The sequence below is a fragment of the Anopheles coluzzii genome, chromosome X, assembly GCF_943734685.1.
Source record: "Anopheles coluzzii chromosome X, AcolN3, whole genome shotgun sequence".
NCBI classification, from domain to species: domain Eukaryota; kingdom Metazoa; phylum Arthropoda; class Insecta; order Diptera; family Culicidae; genus Anopheles; species Anopheles coluzzii.
Genome location: NC_064669.1, coordinates 12,696,761 through 12,702,966, shown reverse-complemented (window position 1 = coordinate 12,702,966; position 6,206 = coordinate 12,696,761).

The following is a 6,206-nucleotide window of genomic DNA, read 5'->3' as shown; positions in this document are numbered from 1 at the left end:
TCTGAATCATGTGCATAATTATTACGAAAATGTGTGACTCCAGCAAACGTCACAAGTGATTACGTAACATGTTCCAGAACATTTCTTCCCCAAACCAAGTCCTTGGTCGATTTTGTTTCAATAAACTACAGTTTTTTCAACAAAATTTCGAGTGTTTCTGTTTGATTTTGTTTAGAAATCCTTGCTCGGGAAATCCTTTAGAATCCTTGCTCGGGACCAAGGATAATTTATTTAGAAGGTTGATTTTTATCGCTTTTGCTGGGCGACATTTTGGGGGACATCTGTCACTCTTTGCATACAAATTTCATTACCCCGCACCAGCCCTCCCCGATTTTTATACTGGAGCCCCCGGAAGAGAAATGTCAAGTCGAGAATTGTCATTTTGCTCTGAACAACTTCACCTTATCATTTATAACACCTTGCTCGGGACTTGACCTCGCCCGGATATGCGAATAACACGGATAATGAGTCAAATGATATCTTTTATCACCAATTCCGTATTAATTTTTGGAAAATTATCTTATTTTTTGATAAAAAAACCTGTTTTATTAACTTTATGTTTTTCCCTAAGAATATTTGAAATTTGCCTTGAATTAACGTGTCTTTTGTTATGACAATGTGCTCTTTTAACCGCTTTTTCAAATATCCTCCTCATAACGCAATGTCACCTTTGTATGGAACTGTCATTTCTCAACAGCACGGATAAACGGACAGCCGGATAAAAAATACCCGTATAAACGGCGCTCCACTGTATATTATTTTTTCAAGAGTGTGTTCGGGAGTGGCATTAAGCATTCATTTAACACGTTCAGCGTTTTTTTCTACATGCATGTTGTTGTTTACCAACAGTGGTTCTAGTTTGACAGATGCGTTGTGGTGAAGTGAGAGAGAGGGACAAGTAGCACAGGCGAAACAAACACGGGCGAAATAGAGAGAGTAGGAATGGTTCATCCCGAAGGAGCTTCGCGTGCAACGGATGAACCTGCGCAAATTAAGTGGAATGACCGCAATCGGGTTTGCGTGAAGTTTTAAAACGGGAACGAAGACGAAAATCGACCTCTTTCTACCATCGCGCCAAGAGAAGAAAGTTCAGTGAATTTTTAATGCAGTTTAATGAAATTAAGGGAATTAAGAAAACTGATGTTTCAACTTTAAATTCGCGAAAGAAAGAGCTTTGTTGCTGGACGCAACACATGTTTTTATCAATATCCACTACTAGATGCTGGTGGAGCAGAAAGTTAATGAAAATCAGTGCCGGGCTGAACGTTTTAATCATTGAATATTTACTTCCATAGTTTAGGACAGTCAGCTTAATTTTCTCAATTCTAGCACAAATTTATTCAATAGTTTTTTTGTCTGTGTGGAGGATAATACGCGAAAAATAAAAAAGAAAGAAAAAGAACATTAGGAAACAGTTATATATTTTCGGCATAGTTATATATTTTGGGTCTGATTTTACATGCGGATAGTTTTCTCCAAGTTATTAACTGTTCGTATTATCTTCAATTTATATTTAGTGTTTTAATTATTTTCTTGGATAGCACTAGCTGACTTATTTTGTTTCATTTTTTTTTTTCATTGATATATTTTGCGACAACGTCATGCTCAGCGAAACTGTTCAGCCGTTCAGTCGTAGTTTTGTCGTCTATATCATACTTTTTGACGTTTTTATATATTATCATTAACAAATTGACCTAACATATCTATGCTTAGTATCTACAGGCCCAGTATCGGTTTATGATCAGCTCCAGGACGAATAAGCCCAAGTAGCACAATCCTGTTAAGAAACCGTTAAAAGTATGCCTAAAAGTATTACTTTTAGCTTTCCATACAGCAGTAATTCTAGGGCTTAAAACACTGCGTAACGCTTTCCTTGCTTCGTCAATGTTTCGTTAAATCTTAAAATTTAACCGGTATTTTTAACGAAAAAGATCAAAATTAACGAAAAAATCGACAGAGATGTCTATATTTTTCTTTCTCTTTCGTTAGGGACATGCAAGGTCTTCGTTAAGCTCAATGTGCTTATATTTTCGTGAAATAAATTAATAAATAAAACACTTATTCGTTTATTGAATAACACAATTTCACTTGGTAACCGCATTACACAATTTTCTTTCATTACGCGGATTTCGTCAATCTTTATCGTGGAGGTCAGCTGCTGCCGTGTACGGAAAACATGATGTCCAAACGCTATCCGAATCGAAAATGCTGCGAAATATAAAACTTATGTAGCTCATGTGAAGAGAATGGTAATATCGATACACTGACCTGTTGTAAAAGCACGATGATACACAAATTAAACAATAGGTGATAGAAATTGTCGCAGACGCTTGCTTTTGTTGCCATCTACACACAAGCTATACACACGAAGCTTGACGAACTTTTTGACATAAGAAATGGAGGCGCCATGTACGTGACCATGTACAGTATGTCTCAAAAATTATCGTCATCAAGAGCATATTATTTTTCCCAAGAAAATAAATATTTTTATGAAGATTTTTCTCATTTGCCAATATTGCATACCCTTTATCAAACTCTTCACATGTATTATTTAAAAACTATGATTTTTTTTTTATTCTTAAATTCTTTTTTTATTATAACCGCAGATTGAAATAGAGGAATAAAAGAAAACACATAGTTTTCGTACAGTTAAAAAAAAAAACAAATATTTTGGTGTGAAAATAAATACGCATTATTATATAAATAATAATGAAAAATGATTTTTCGAATATTGAATAAATTGGAAATGGTGTAGATAAAATTTGAAAAACACTGTGTGTTATATTGACCAGAATAAAAAAAACGAGGGTAACGGAATACGTCGTTATGCTGTAACGCTGGCAAATGTCATATTCTCTTAAGAAACTCTATTTGATTTTTAACGGCTTTAAAAAACTGTTAATAATCAAATAGAGTTTCTTAAGGCTACTTGGGAGGGTTCCAGGACCGGCATGAACCATGAACGGTTCTAGTACCGGCATAGGTTCATGTACGGGTCTAAGGCAATTATCGGTTCACTATCGGTTCCAGAGCCGGTATGAGTTCTTTATCGAAACCTAGACTGGTATAATATTGGATAGTACATAGTACATAGTATAAAGTACATAGTACTTAATATCATTATACCGGTATGATACTGAATCCAGGCCAAAATAACTAGTCACTAGTCTAGTCTTATTCGCTTGGATGCAGTAACGGAAGAGAGTTTTCTTTATTCCTAATTTTGACAACATAATTCTATTTCTATTTGCTATAAAATTCGTTCTGCGTTTTTATCATCAAATCTAGTTCTTATGTGAATCATCTTGCGTTGGTTCATAACAACAAGGTGCAATATGGGTATATGATCGATTCCAGGACAGGGTATCTGTTCATCAAACTTTGTTTTTAATTAAACTTATTTTGAAGGCAATCTGCCTATGTTAAGGTGCCATAAAACATTGTTATTATATTCTTTCACACGTTGCTAGTTGGATAGGTTCTTGTTCTTTTACTCTCTCTCGTTCACTCTCTCTTTCTCTTTCTCTTTCTCTTTCTCTTTCTCTTTCTCTTTCTCTTTCTCTTTCTCTTTCTCTTTCTCTTTCTCTTTCTCTTTCTCTTTCTCTTTCTCTTTCTCTTTCTCTTTCTCTTTCTCTTTCTCTTTCTCTTTCTCTTTCTCTTTCTCTTTCTCTTTCTCTTTCTCTTTCTCTTTCTCTTTCTCTTTCTCTTTCTCTTTCTCTTTCTCTTTCTCTTTCTCTTTCTCTTTCTCTTTCTCTTTCTCTTTCTCTTTCTCTTTCTCTTTCTCTTTCTCTTTCTCTTTCTCTTTCTCTTTCTCTTTCTCTTTCTCTTTCTCTTTCTCTTTCTCTTTCTCTTTCTCTTTCTCTTTCTCTTTCTCTTTCTCTTTCTCTTTCTCTTTCTCTTTCTCTTTCTCTTTCTCTTTCTCTTTCTCTTTCTCTTTCTCTTTCTCTTTCTGCCTCTTTCTCTTCTTGGCTCGTGTTCATAGAGGACCGCCGGGCGAATCAATGTGCGATATACAGGCGGTCCCCGAGATACACGGTACCTCTTATACGCGGATTCGGAGATACGCGGTTTTCTAAATTTGACAATTCTTTGAGCAAATTGTACTGATTTGACACATCAATTTCAAATTGCCAAATAATTTCCGTTTTGATCGAATGTTAAAAACTATTTCAAAATGTTTAAAACAGTTATTTTCAGTCAGAATCATATCAAATAATTCATAAAGTGACTAAAACCGCCCCCTACTTGCAAAATTACACAAAAATTAGTGATATTTTAGCAGGAAATCACGAGATTCGACTTACGCGGAAATTCGAGATACGCGGTATTTTGCGGCCGTTTTCGGTCCCCATTAACCGTGTATCTCGGGGACCGCCTGTATGTCACATTTCGTGCGGGCTCGAACTCTTCTGGATCTCAGCAGTCGCTGAATCCTATAGTATACATAATTCCCTTGAACAATGCGTCTCTGGATTTCGCTGCTGATGTCGTTGTTCGAAGTAAGCAGAACTCCTTTACCACCTCCACATTGACGCACAGCTTCCCAGTTGGTCTGGGTCTCCGGCAAGCAGTTATTTCGTCTTCGTTGCAATTCTTGTTGCTTCCCGTTTGAGTCGGGTGTACGTCTCACACACCTTCGCTGTTGTCCTATCAATGATATCGATGTCATCCACGAAGCCAAGAAATTGGAGACACCGGTAGAGGATCGTACCACGAATGTCGTTCTCTAGCTCCGCGCTTAGAATGACACCTTTCAGGGCGATGTTGAAGAGCAGACATGAGAGTTCGACAACTCTCACCTTGCACTGCACCCCGTTCATGGTAGCCTCTAACAACCCAAGCGCCACAGATTAAGCTTAAACGACTGGAAAATTGAAAATCCATAGAAAAAAAAATGAAAGCTCCACAGCTTCATTGGATAGAACAATAGATGGCGTATTACAACTCATCACTATATTGCTATCCTTTTCTTGCAATGTGTTTCGACAAGTTTCAATTTATCATAACCTATATAGCCTTCTAACTTTCTGAGCAAAAATCTATATGTATGGTCGTGCGGTCAGATACACGGGTATCAACACCAACGACCATTACTCAAATCTCACTTGCTTCAGTGCTGGTGATTTCCGTTGGTGTTAAGTATTTAAACAATCGTATCGCCGTTCTAGTTCTAGCGATGCATAACTTCAATGCGAAACCATACAACAGTACAGAAGAAATGAGAAAGCTCTCCTCCAAACGATGAAGCTCAACTGGTTGGGGTATCCCATCAACAGAGAGCGCCACCAGCTTTTTTGCTATTTTTAGAATGCATGAGTCGTTTGCCGTCTGCTAAACGAAGTCTTTCTATATTCCGTTTAGGTAGAGAACTTGAGTCGTTTAGAAGCCGTTTAGTGGTCGTTTAGTGGATTTGTGGCACTTAGGATCTCACGTAAATTGTCCATGCGGCGCGTAGATAATAACGAATCAATGTGAAAATTGAAAAAAAATAATGTTTTCTTAATTTTTATCATCAAAAATGTCGAAAACACAATGAATTATAGAATAAATTCACGGAATAAAACAAAATAACACACTTTAATCCATGTTTTAATGTGTAATAAGAACTCGCAAAGTCCAAAATATATTTTTAAAGAATATTCCCAAGCGCCACAGATTAAGCTTAAACGACTGGAAAATTGAATATCCATAGAAAAAAATGAAAGCTCCACAGCTTCATTGGTTTGATCAATAGATGGCGTATTACAACTCATCATTATATTGCTATCCTTTTCTCGCAATGTGTTTCAACAAGTTTCATCTTATCATGACCTATATAGCCTTCTAACTTTCTGAGAAAAAATCTATATGAATGGTCGAGTGGTGAGATACACGGGTATCAACACCAACGACCATTACTCAAATCTCACTTGCTTCAGTGCTGGTGGTTTCCATTGGAGTTTAGTATTTAAACAATCGTATCGCCGTTCTAGTTCTAGCGATGCATAACTTCAATGCGAAACCATACAACAGTACAGAGGAAATGAGAAAGCTCTCCTCCAAGCGATGAAGCTCAACTGGTTGGGGTATCCCACCAGATAGCGCCACCACCTTTTTTGCTATTTTTAGAATGCATGAGTCGTTTGCCGTCTGCTAAACGAAGTCTTTCTATATTCCGTTTAGGTAGAGAACTTGAGTCGTTTAGAAGCCGTTTAGTGGTCGTTTAG